Here is a 14,036-nt window from a genome sequence, read left to right on the forward strand (position 1 = left end):
CCAGAATGTTTGTTACTTTCAGTGTGGCGGGTGCTTTTCGAGATAATGACTTGCATTTGTGCAATATTTATAAATTTTCAATGGCAAAAGATTAGGTTTTAAATTGTAACCTATGTTACGATTTCTACCAACTGCATCTGCATAGCATTTACAGCACATTCAGCACTGAAACACCGAATGTTTGGTGAGAACATTTGGTGCGATAAACATTTTAATTTGAATAAGAAGCTGTTAATGCATCTGGCACACAAAAAAACAAAACAAAAAAAAAACAAAAAAAAACAATGCAACTTATTTTATTACAGATAAATGTTCTAGTATCTTTTCAATTGCACTGCGTAGAACCCAGGTCAATAAGATTTACAGTACTGTTACATAAAACTACAACATGTTGGCACTCAAGCAACAACTATTTTGATAAGCGGCGAATAGCCAAGGAAGAATCTGTTGTCTGTCTCTTTTCTGTGTCCTCTTGTATTTGGTATTGCTTGATAAACAATGGATGAACAGATGTTTGAAATGCTTCAAATGAACAGCTGCATGCAAATACTTTTTGACTTCTTTGTGACAATCAGGTGTCAGAAACTGAAAGTTGTCTTGCGCTTTATTTACCGGAGTAAGGGGGGTATTTCTGCTTTTCTAAAAATGCCACCTACTGTCAGAGAGTGAATTTGCATTTTCGGTAACACTTCAGTTTAGGGACCAATTGCCATTCTTAACTTGTTGCTTATTACCAGCATATTATTGGCTATTTATTAGTACTTATAAAGCACATATTCTGCATGACAATATTCTAAATCCCTTAGTCTGACCCCACACATAAACATTTACAACTACCTAATAACTATTAATAAGAATCAAATTAAGAATTTATTGAAACATACGTAGTCAATAGTCAGTTAATAGTGAGAACATGTGTTCACATTTTCATTCAGTCTGTAAGACATTTTTTTTTACACCTTGCTCTGCACAGATAAATTGCATGCAAATGCTAGATATTCAGTACATTTGCTGTTTGCAAAGTTTGCATTACTGATGCAAAGTTGAGAGCTTAACCATTCATTATATACAGTAGAGAAACGAGGCATCATGTGCTGTCCAAAAGCTAAAGTTTACGTACATAGACAAATGAGGATATTTAAGAAGTGCTGCTTCCTGTGTATTCTTAATGCATTTGCCTCTTTAGATGACTTTCTATTTTAGCCTCATTCATAAATACTGAAGTTCGAACATGATCCTCTAAATGGAACATAGCTCTGCCTTAAAAACGTACACCACGAATTCATTGCCCACTTCATCAAAGGCCCAGCCTCCTCCTGCTCCAGTCCACCTGACATATTTTTGAAATATGAAGCTGATAAGTAGTCCTAAGTGCCACGCTGAAAGCTCTGTTGGAGTGCTTAAGAAAGTGAAGTGGTCTTCATTCTTTTCAGTGAGTGTGGTGGAAGTGTATTATCATTGGTGGAGAAAAACATACTCTAGCAGCTTGATGAATCTACAATAACCTATTAACATGTGATCTGAAATGTAAATGGTGGCAGCGAGGTGCTCCCTTATGAAAAAATAACCATGGTTTTAATACAAAAAAATTAAATAATAATAATAATAATAATAATAAAATACTAGTCAAACCATAACCACAAATTATCCATGGTTTTGCCACACCAACCATAGTAAACAACCATGGTATTTGTAGTAAAACTTTTTAAAAGTAAAACTAAAACGTTTTTATTCAAATAGTGATCAGTAAGTCAAAAAACATGGTTAGGCCTACTACACTTTTACCATAATAAAACATGGTTCATTTTCATAACGGTTGTTCTGGAGGAAAAACAATAATAAATGCTAAAAGCTAACAATGAAGTTAGCACAGAATTAAACAAGCATAGCATAGCAAACAAAGTTAAATGGAGAAAATGTTTTACACATGCATTGTTGTTGATGCCAGTCTAATCAAACTTGGTTGTATTTTTTACAAAATACAAATGTCCCCATCCTGAAAAACTTGAACAAAACAAAGGTAAAAGAATACAACCCAAATGACATAAAATATAGGTAAGTTGGCTAAACATTGGTCAATGAGTTTTGTGCACCATGAAATCACAGAAATTCAAAAGACAAAATATTAGCAGCATAATATAATTTTTTTGCTATTTTATTTACTTAAATTATATTAGAGAGAATATTGTAAGGTGAACATTTAACATTTGATCCTTCACAGGGTGTTTGATTCTGACCAATTATAATCCAGAATCTGCCATTTTTGTCCAACAAATAAACCAGACTGGAGTACAGGAGGACTTGAACCTAAAAGAAAAATGGTGTATTGACATATTTCCATGGTTGAAACAAGATACCTTCTGATGTTCATTCAAGTTTATTTCATGCAGCTAGTAAAGAGGAAGAGATGATCAGTTTACATGCTGCTTCAACTTACAAGGTGCTACAACGATCTGTCATGACTCATTAAAAAAAACACAAAATATTTATTTTTGTACATTTTTTACAAAATGACTTAATTTGTAAGCTGAGACTTTGTTTCATAGCAAAAGTAACCTTGATCCGTCTTGTTTGTCGGTGTGTTGTTAGTTTCCTATTTGCTCTGCGATGAAATTTTTACTACATGAGAATATGATGTGTGGCTTGAGAGCGCTATATCTTGACATAATAACAGTAACTAAGGGGGCTTTGTAAACTTTGTGAAGGCTCAATTCTGACGCCTAGTAGGTGAGGCATCTTGTAATGTCATTAAGGGTGTAATTTTATCAAGTTTTTCACAATCCCAGTTGCGTGATAAAAAGCCAAGCTACCTTTGTCTGCATTCAAACACACATAAAGCAAGGTAATCAGAACAACTTGAAAACATTGCAGCTAGCATGTGTGGACATGTTAAGTCTTCTTAGCACTGAGGTAGGTGACACTGCTCACAAGCCTGGCAGGTTCAGCTAAGGACACTGATTTTCAGTTGGCTGTTCTGTCAAAGTGAAGTATAATAAAATGCGCTGTTGTTCAAGAGCAGGGTAAATACATAGCTGAGTATGTGTTTGAGACAGGCTCAATAGTGTCTCTGTACAAACAACAGAGCAGCCGATTGTCCTGGTTATTGCCAGTAACTCATCAACAATGGCCCCGCCTGTAAAACCCCGGTCAAGTCAGGACACATGTCTCTCTAACCCAGATTCTCAGAGGGAGAGACAGGGCTCGGAGAAATAGCCACATCACAACACGCCACCCCGGTCCCTGAGGGTTTCATGTTGCTGCAACACTGAACGTGTGTCATGATGTTGCTTTGAAACCTGCCAAACACACCCTAAAAATCTGGGAAGGGTGCAGGTGACGATCTATAAAAGTAAAATATAGTGACATTTAATGTTTTAATATGGCATCTTTATATGCTCTATAGAGCTGAGGCCAGTATATGCTGTCAGTGTTTACTGAAATGAGTCACTGTAGTTTGTTTGTGCTTTCAGTGCAACTCGGGACACTTACAAGCAGACATTTTCCAAAATGCTACAGCCACAGCACATGCAAATATATATATATATATATATATATATATATATATATATATATATATATATATATATATATATATATATATATATATATATATATATATATTCTATAAGATTTTGTTGGTTACATGAGCAAGCATTGTAAATATTGACATATATAATGTGTTTTTATTTGTCTGTTAAGTTTTCTTGAAGAAATGGTTTACCAAAAATGAAAATTTGCTGAAAATGTGCTCACCCTCATCCACTCTAAGATGTAGATGAGTTTGTTTGTTCATCAGAACAGATTTGGAGAAATGTATCATTATATCACTTGTTCACCAATGGATCCTCTGAAGTGAATGGGTGCCGTCAGAATGAGATCCAAACAGCTGATAAAAACATCATAATACTAATCCACACCCCTCCAGTCCATCAATGAATGTCTTTTGACTCGAAAAGCTATGTTTGTAAGAAACAACTTCAAACTGGCCAAAATACAAGTCTGTAATCCATAACAACCTTTCCTTTGTCTTGTCTGAATCAGGGGAGAAATATGTGGAGATCGAGCTCGGTTTACAAGTGAAAACAGTCCAAAACAGCTCTAAACAAATATGTGGATGGATTTTAATGTGAGAGGACAACAAGAGATGGACTTTTTCACTGAAGGAAGTGTTATTATGAAGCTAAAAACATCTTAATAATGGATTTGTTTCTTACAAACATGCCGCTTGACTTCATAAGACAGTAACTGATGGACTGGAGTGGTGTGGATTACTTGAGTTTTTATCAGCTGTTTAAATGCTCGTTCTGACGGCACCCATTCACTGCAGAGCATCCACCAGTGAGTAAGTGATGGGATGCTGATGATCTTAATGCTGTCATTTTAGTGAATAACAGTGTGGAAAACATGCCATGATTATTTTAATCTCTAGACTGTTTCTTGCATTATCTTCATTGTGTCTTGTGAAACTAATGGTTCCTTTGAATAAAAAATGTCAGATATCAAGCTATATACTGCATGTTGTCAAAAGCAGAAAGATATCAAGATATTGTGTAGTACTGTCTAGATCAGTGTCCAGTGAGAAGCATTTTGCTAAAGTTCTAAATGCACCATTTCTTGATATCTCTGTGTTTATGTTAGGCTTTAAATGAACTAATAAAATTGCTTCCCAGAATGCCCCTACTCTTAAGTAGTACCATCATGTTGGGCTAACTCACTGACATAATACACTCAGCATATGAACTGATAAGACAAGCATGAGGGCCTAGTGTCTCGTTTTAGCTAGAGAAACTTTACAAAAATTACTTGCATATGCAGTATATTTTTTTCGTAGACATTTGCATTAGAGAAACAAGTGTGTTTATTCAGTTATGTTCAGAGCTGTACAGTGCCACCCGACTATAAATATCTTTAGTTAATAAGTAACCCTTGCTGCATTTCTGAACCACAAAAGGGTATCACAAATCCATCCACAAATATATCTATCCTTTGACCTGCAGTGAGATTATTTTATAGAGACAACTGACATGAAATACATGTACACAACATGATCGTAAATGCACAGATCAATGATCTCATTCATAAAAAAATAGAAAAAAGGTAAAAGTGAACTTAAGAATAGTTTACATATGAATGGGAAATGTTCAAGTTTTCAATTCAATTCAAGTTTATTTGTATAGCGCTTTTTACAATACAAATCGTTACAAAGCAACTTTACAGAAAGTTATGTTTCTACAATATTTAGTAGTAGCTAGTAGTTTGTGCACGTTTGACAGGATTTTAGAAAAATAAAAATAATAATAATAATACAAGACGTAGTCAGCTAGATGATGAACGATCAATATTATTAATTAATAGTAATTATATGATGCAGTCACACATGTAGCAATAATTGTTAGTTCTGTTTGTTAATTCAAGGTTAGGATCATCTGGGGTCCTCTGAGGGTCAGCATCATCTCTTCTCAGGTGTTCTGGATCCAGACTGGAGCTTGTGTAAATCCTAGTTACCACGGGATGTAAATCCCGTGGCAAAACATAGAAACAAAATAGAGACATCATTAGCATAGCTGCTGATCCAACAAAGTAAAATTAGTTTAACCCAAGCTAAAGAATAAAAATGCAGATGCAACTCTACACACAATTTAAGAGATACATTATTCGAATGCTTGGCGAAAGAGATGCGTTTTTAATCTAGATTTAAACAGAGAGAGTGTGTCTGAACCCCGAACATTATCAGGAAGGCTATTCCAGAGTTTGGGAGCCAAATGTGAAAAAGCTCTACCTGCTTTAGTGGACTTTGCTATCCTAGGAACTACCAAAAGTCCAGCGTTTTGTGACCTTAGGGTGCGTGATGGGTTGTAGCGTGGTAGAAGGCTAGTTAGGTACGCAGGAGCTAAACCATTTAGGGCCTTATAGGTAAGTAATGATAATTTGTAACTGATATGGAACTTAATAGGTAGCCAGTGCAGAGACTGTAAAATTGGGGCAATATGATCACATTTTCTTGACCTGGTAAGGACTCTAGCTGCTGCATTTTGGACGACCTGTAGCTTGTTTATTGACGAAGCAGGACAACCACCTAGAAGTGCATTACAATAGTCCAGTCTAGAGGTCATGAATGCATGAACTAGCTTTTCTGCATCAGAAACAGATAACATGTTTCGTAGCTTGGCAATGTTTCTAAGATGGAAGAATGCAGTTTTTGTAACATTGGAAATATGATTTTCAAAAGACAAATTGCTGTCCAATATAACACCCAGATTTCTGACTGTAGAGGAAGTAACAGTACATCCGTCTAGTTGCAGATTGTAATCTACAAGATTCTGTGTGGTGTTTTTTGGTCCAATAATTAATATTTCTGTCTTATCCAAATTTAATTGGAGAAAATTATTTGTCATCCAATCTTTTACATTTTTAACACACTCTGTTAGCTTAGATAATTGGGAAGTTTCATCTGGTCTCGGTGAGATATATAGCCGAGTATCATAAGCATAACAGTGGAAGCTAATTCCGTATTTTCTAATAATATTACCAAGGGGCAACATGTATATTGAAAATAGAAGGGGACCTAGGACGGATCCTTGTGGCACTCCATATTTTACTGATGATAAATGAGATGACACCCCATTTAAGTAAACAAAATGGTAGCGATCGGACAGGTAGGATCTAAACCATCTTAGAGCCTGCCCTTGAATACCTGTATAGTTTTGTAATCGATCTATGAGTATGTCATGATCTATGGTGTCGAACGCAGCACTAAGATCAAGTAAAACTAGAAATGAGATGCAGCCTTGATCTGACGCAAGGAGCAGGTCATTTGTAATTTTAACAAGTGCAGTTTCTATGCTATGGTGGGGCCTGAAACCTGACTGAAATTCTTCATACAGATCATTTTTATGCAGGAAGGTGCTCAATTGAGCAGACACAACTTTTTCTAAAATTTTAGACATAAATGGAAGATTTGAAATAGGCCTATAATTTGCCAGTACACTAGGATCTAGTTTTGGTTTCTTAATAAGAGGCTTGATAACCGCCAGCTTGAATGGTTTTGGGACGTGACCTAAAGATAACGACGAGTTAATGATATTGAAAAGCGGTTCTTCGGCTACAGGTAACAGCTCTTTTAGTAATTTAGTGGGTACAGGATCTAATAAACATGTTGTTGGTTTAGATACAGTGATAAGTTTATTTAGCTCTTCCTGTCCTATATTTGTAAAGCACTGCAGTTTATCTTTGGGTGCGATGGATGAAACTGAAGTGTTAGACGCTGTAGAATCTACATTCGCTATTGTATTTCTAATGTTATCTATTTTATCAGTGAAGAAATTCATAAAGTCATTACTATTTAACGTTGGTGGAATATTTGAATCAGGTGGCGTCTGGTAATTTGTTAATTCAGCCACTGTGCTAAATAAAAACCTTGGATTGTTTTGGTTATTTTCAATGAGTTTGTGGATATGCTCTGACCTAGCAGTTTTTAGAGCCTGTCTATAGCTGGACATACTGTTTTTCCATGCAATTTTAAAAACTTCCAAGTTAGTTTTTCTCCATTTGCGTTCAAGACTACGAGTTACTTTCTTGAGAGAGTGAGTATTACTGTTATACCATGGCACAGTACGTTTTTCTCTAACCTTTTTCAATTTGATGGGGGCAACAGCTTCTAATGTATTAGAGAAAATAGTGCCCATGTTGTCAGTAATTTCGTCTAATTCATGTGTATTTTTGGGTACAAATAGCAGTTGAGATAGATCAGGCAGGTTATTTGCGAATCTGTCTTTGGTGGCTGGAACAATAGTTCTGCACAGACGGTAACGCTGAGACATATAGTTAATATCAGTTATACGCAGCATACAAGGAAATGGTCTGTAATATCATCACTTTGGGGTACAATATCTATAGCAGTAAGATCGATTCCATGGGATATAATTAGATCTAGTGTATGATTAAAACGATGAGTAGGCCCGGTGACATTTTGCTTGACTCCAAAGGAGTTTATTTGGTCAGTAAACGCAAGTCCTAATGTATCATTTGCATTATCAACGTGAATATAAAAATCTCCCATGATTAGCGCCTTATCAACTGTAACTAGAAGGTCTGAGAGGAAATCTGCAAATTCTTTTAGGAATTCTGTATACGGCCCTGGTGGTCTATACACAGTAGCCAGAGCAAGAGATACATTAGATTTCTTTTGCATGTCTGACAGTGTAACATTTAGCAGAAGTATTTCAAAAGAGTTAAACCTGTATCCTGTTTTCTGGGTAACATTGAGAATATCACTATATATTGTTGCAACACCTCCACCACGACCAGTCTGACGGGGCTCATGCTTATAACAGTAGTTTGGTGGAGTAGACTCATTTAGACCAAAATAATCATTTGGTTTTAGCCAGGTTTCAGTCAAGCAGAGTACATCAAAACTATTTTCTGTGATCATTTCATTTACAATAACTGCTTTGGGTGTGAGTGATCTAATATTTATGAGCCCAAACTTTAAAAATTGTTTTTGTTCATTTACTTTACATTTTTCTGGTTTAATTACGATAAGATTTTTTCTAGATCCTACATTATATTTTGACCTCACTATTCGGGGAACAGACACAGTCTTTACAGCGCAAGTACTTTTATCATTTAAGCGGGTGGAACAAAACTCATCATAATAGTTATTTGAGAATTGTCTTACTAGTCACATGGAGCGAAGTGTCCTGGAGATGTTGTCAGAGAGCAGCTCTGCTCCGATTCTGCTGGGGTGTAATCCATCAGCGCGAAACAGCCTAGGACGCTCCCAGAAAAGATTCCAGTTATTAACAAATAGCAGTTTCTGTTCTTTACACCATGACAACAACCATTCATTTAAAGCAAAAAGTCTACTGAACCTTTCGTGTCCTCGTCGATACGTGGGCAGTGGTCCTGACACGACGATCGTCGCCGCGGGCGTCGTGCTGCGAACTGTCTCGATCAGGCTGCTGAAGTCCCTCTTCAGCGTCTCCGTCTGCCGCAGCGTGGTGTCGTTAACCACGGCGTGAAGCACGACCGCTCTGGGGCTCTCGTCGGCCTTCAGGATCGCGGGTATCTGCGCAGAAACATCGAGAACACGAGCACCAGGCAAACAATGAGTGTGCACTTTACCTTCGGCTAACGTAGCACTTACGTGTCGGACGATGGAGTCTCCGATGATCACAGCGTCGCGTCCTGTCTCGCGGAGGGGAGCGAAGCGGTTCCGGATGGAGATGTCGAAGGCAGGAGGGGGAGAAGTCGTCGCCCGGGACCCGGCTCGCGTCCTCCGCTGTGGATGCACCCAGGGTCCGTGATGTCGCGGCGTCGCAGTGAAGGACATCTGGGAAGATCGCGTCCTGGGTACACCGGGCCTGTGCAGAGAAACACACGGAGTAGACGTGGTGGGACTGTTAGCAGATCGCTGTATACTTACCCCGGACTTGTGAGCGTCAGCCCGAGATGATTCCAGCGCGGCTCTCCGCTCTCTCAGCTGGGCCTGCCTCACCTCCAGGTCGCGAATCTGCTTTCCCACGGCCTCGAGCTCGAGCTGCACAGAGTGGAGACATTCATCCGCCATTAAAGCAAGTAACAGTGAGTACAGCAGTGGTAATGTGTGTGAATAGAGTATTAGCAATGTTAGCGCAGTTAGCTGCAACCACGCTTGCTGATTCTAACGGGCTAAAAGCTAATAGCGGACCCGGGAGATCAAAATAAAACTAGTGATAGCGAGGCGCTCTGATTGTTTTTGTTGTAGAATACAATAGAGGATATATTCACACGTTATATAAACGGAGACGATGATGTATAAAATTGGTTTTTGAGTTAAAAATAGTCAATGAAAAGAATATAGTGACGGAGCTCAAACGCAGTATAGCCGCCAACTACAAACAAACATGTCTTTGTAAATAGCTGAAAGTCATAATTCAGTTTGTTGAAAACATGAACAGAACAAATGTGTTTGTACATTCAAAAAAAAAAGTCAAATTAGTCATTTGATTTAAAATAAATTGTATAAAAAAAATCCATCAATGAAAAAAAAAAGTCAAATTAGTCATTTGATTTAAAATAAATTGTATAAAAAAAATCCATCAATGAACTTAAATTGGTCTTATGAATGATTTACAGAGAAATCGTGTTTCATAAATGATGCCCAATATATGTATCTCATAGTTGTAAGTAATAAATATGTTCTGTAAGCTATCAAATATATATATATATATATATATATATATATATATATATATATATATATATATATATATATATATATATATATATATATATATATATATATATATATATAAACTGTACTTGTAGATATTACTGAAGAGAGTTCAGTTGGGAGTGACAGTTAAAGGGTTAAATTGTTATGTTTTCATAGTCTGTCATGTTTTAAAGAAATGCACTTATTTTGATTTGTTGACTATAATACTAAAGCACATTAAAGTACTTGATTATAATTTGAATATATCATATTCATATTATTTAAGGTTAATATATGAAATATACTTCATTCAATTACAAACATGTAATCACAAATAGTGTGTTTTAATAGAAATCCCATTTAAGTATACAGTACTTTAGTACACTTGCATATAAGTCCTTCCTAATAAGGTCAAAAAGCACTCTAAAGTTCATTTAATATCATTTTTAAACTATAGTACATTGTCATTTACTTGTAGATAAGATGTCTTTAAGGGTCTGAAATCATTATATTCCATTTGCACTTAAGTATACTTACGTACTCTTAAGTAGTAGTATGTTAGTGCATTTCTTTTCACAAGGGGAAGTCAAGTGTGTTAAGATGTTAGAAACAATAGCATCACAAAGTGACTGTATGTGTGGACACACAAGAGAGGACAGGAGCATTTGAGAACCCCCCGAGGGAGAAATGTGCACTTGTTCACACTGCCCTCCATCTGCTCTCTGTGAGGACGTCAGAATATGCCATCTTTCAAGCGCGAGGAGCCTGTTGTACTGTAACTCATGACAAATCATCTGACTTTGCCTTTTATTAGAAAAGAGAACACCTCCCGTGCACCCTTTGTTCCTTTTTGTTTAACCCCCTCCCTTTGTGTATTTGTGTGTGTGTGTGTGTGTGTGTGTGTGTGTGTGTGTGTGTGTGTGTGTGTGTGTGTGTGTGTGTTCACAAAATAAGGCACACTCTGCCATGTACTTCAGTCCCCTTAGGGGCAGTTTCATATTATCTGTAGTTTCTCATTTACTTTTGTTTGATTTCCTTCGATGCAGAACGTCCTGTATCCTGAAAATCTGTTAGGGTGTGCATTATCCTAAACATGACGTTCATGCCAACACTTTACACCGAGAAAGACTCGGGCTCCGTTCCAAAAGCTACCTCCCTCATTTAGCTGTTAGCATGTTCCTAAGCTAACAACACAAAACTCTAATAAGAACAAAACTTGTGTCACACAAATATTGTATAAAAATACTGCATTTATAATTACTCTGAATGGCTTTAAAGCTTAAATAAATGTACTTGCAGATAATACAATACAAATGAAATAAATGGTCAATTAAGTGTACTAAAAAGAGTTCACTATCATGCATTTCTTTACACGCGCAAATGCACTTTTAAAAAGTGCAGTTTATAATCATTTCAAATGAAATGTTTTACTGTACAGTACATTTGAAATCATTATTTTTCATAATCTAATTTTTTGACTAACATACTAAATAACATGTAAAGCTCTTGATTATAATTTTAACTAGAGTATTAAGCGATATTACAATAAAGTTATTTTTTCATCCTTACAAATGTGTAATAACAAGTAAACTATTTTAATACACTTAGTTTCATTAGATTATTCTAATTTACCATAAAAATACATAATTATTAAATTACACATAAAGGTGTACTTAATTCCCACATAAGTGGGTCAAAAAGAACTCTTACTACAACTAATTGCATTTAATATGAATTTAAACTATGTTTTTTTCATTTAATTAACATACAGTTAAATACATACAGTTAAATGTCTATATTTTAGTTCACGCTTTTTGTTTTGTTTTGTTTTGTTTTGGAGAAGCATCTGAGACTAAATTGACACTTAAACCAGACAGAATCAAAGGCTCCATTAAGTTTTCCAAAACAGAAGCTATTGTGAATTTGTTTTTAACTCTGGCCAGTTAAACAGAGCATGTTTCGTGTATAATGACGCTTAAGTGTTTTTTATTTTGTCCAGAGTTCAAATATAAATTTAAACAGCAGGGATGAATTTAGTAAAAAAAAAAATGCCAATGAGATGACTTTGAAAAATATGTCCTGATTAAGCTAAATTTGCCATATATTTTTTCCCTGTGAAAACAAAAAAAAGCACACTGGAACTCCAGCGCCAAGTTGTAGCATGACACTGTCCCTTTAAGGCCCGAGGAGCTTCGCCACAGTGGGTCAATTCACTAGCTTCTCTTGGGCGTGATGCCAGTTGTTGGGAAGGCTGTCAGAGAGAGCAGGCCAGCCAGGAGATCCATTAGTCTAGACTGCCATATTCATGCAGGGGAGAGGGGTCGAGGACAGAGCTGGACCCCTCGAGTCAGGAGGAGATGCATGCCAGGCTACTGAACTCTAACACCCTTCAGGCTCATAATTAAAGCTACAGGTTAAAGATGCAGTCATGTTTTCAACACTTGGCAACCAGCCGACATACTTGTGAGTATAGGGACAGGAAATGGAGAGGTTCAATTAGTCCATGCTTTAGAAAGAGCTGTTGATGTATGAGAGGCCCTCAAAGTACACACATACATTTAAACATTACATAGTATTTAAAGTTGCGTCAATTTATTGTGTGGTCAGAAACTAATTTAAAGGGTAAATTTACTGTATTAATTAACATGCATAATTTTATAATGCATATATTATGCTTTCCAATGATAGAGTTTGCACTATAATGTTGTGTCATATTTTAAAGAATATTGGAACTATAGCTTGAATGAACTGATTTTATCAGCACTACATCAAATGCTGCAATACTTCACCCTCTTGTGGCACATATTGGTAACTACATACAGATATAAAATAAAATAAAATAAAATAATCAAAGCTACATATAAACCTGATCCTGTACACCCTTAAAAGATACATTTGCTAGTGTTTTTGCAAGAATTATGATGGGAATAATTATAGGATATTAATGTTTTAAATATGAAATAGAAACATGAAATAATGAATAAAGATAAGATGTGTGATATGAGATCAGACTGGATCCACCATAAATCACAAATCAGTCCCCATAAATTAATATAAATAAATAGATTTGTATTTAGACATGCTGTTATTATTGTTACATACGTGATTATTTGTGATTGTACACAAGGCCAGTTTTCATGCAGAAATGGCTAGTAAATTTCACAAATGATTATAAAGAAACAGCAAGTAACACATGCAAAATTCTGAAGTATAAAAAAAAGAAAAAAAAAAGAACTAATGGTATTTTTTATTAATCTTTAAAAATATATATTTATTTATTATAAGTTGCATTTCTGGACATTATTTCAAATATTTAGGATTTATTATTGTACTATTGCAAAGCTTTTTTTTCAGTTTTCTTCAGTTTTTTTATTATTCTTGAAATGCACATTGCTTTATTTATTTCATATCTGTACAACATACGGACTCCTAAAATTTAATAATGCAACTAATGCAACTTTAATAATAAACTCCTAATAATGTAATAAGAAAACAAAATAATAAAAAATAAATCACTGTCATCAATGGATTTTATGGGGTAAATGGTAATGTATATTGCTACTGTATACATTATTTTAATGATACGTACCTATGTGTGAGCTTTATGCAGCAAATCCCCCAAAGAGACATGTGGCTCCCCTCTAATTCTGATGACAATCCTATTAAATCTTCCAGTGGGGCTTTGCAGGTGGATGGGTTAGACCTCCAGTGACTGGTTTTGTAATGGTTTGTCTCCCATTGACAGATGGCACACTAAAGCTAAATGCATGCTGGGAAACAGCACTTTCATCTTATTGGCCTTTTAAGACGACCAGTAAAACCCAACCTATTTGTTTTCAAG

Source organism: Carassius carassius, chromosome 37 (assembly GCF_963082965.1).
Source record: "Carassius carassius chromosome 37, fCarCar2.1, whole genome shotgun sequence".
Classification (NCBI taxonomy): Eukaryota; Metazoa; Chordata; class Actinopteri; order Cypriniformes; family Cyprinidae; genus Carassius; species Carassius carassius.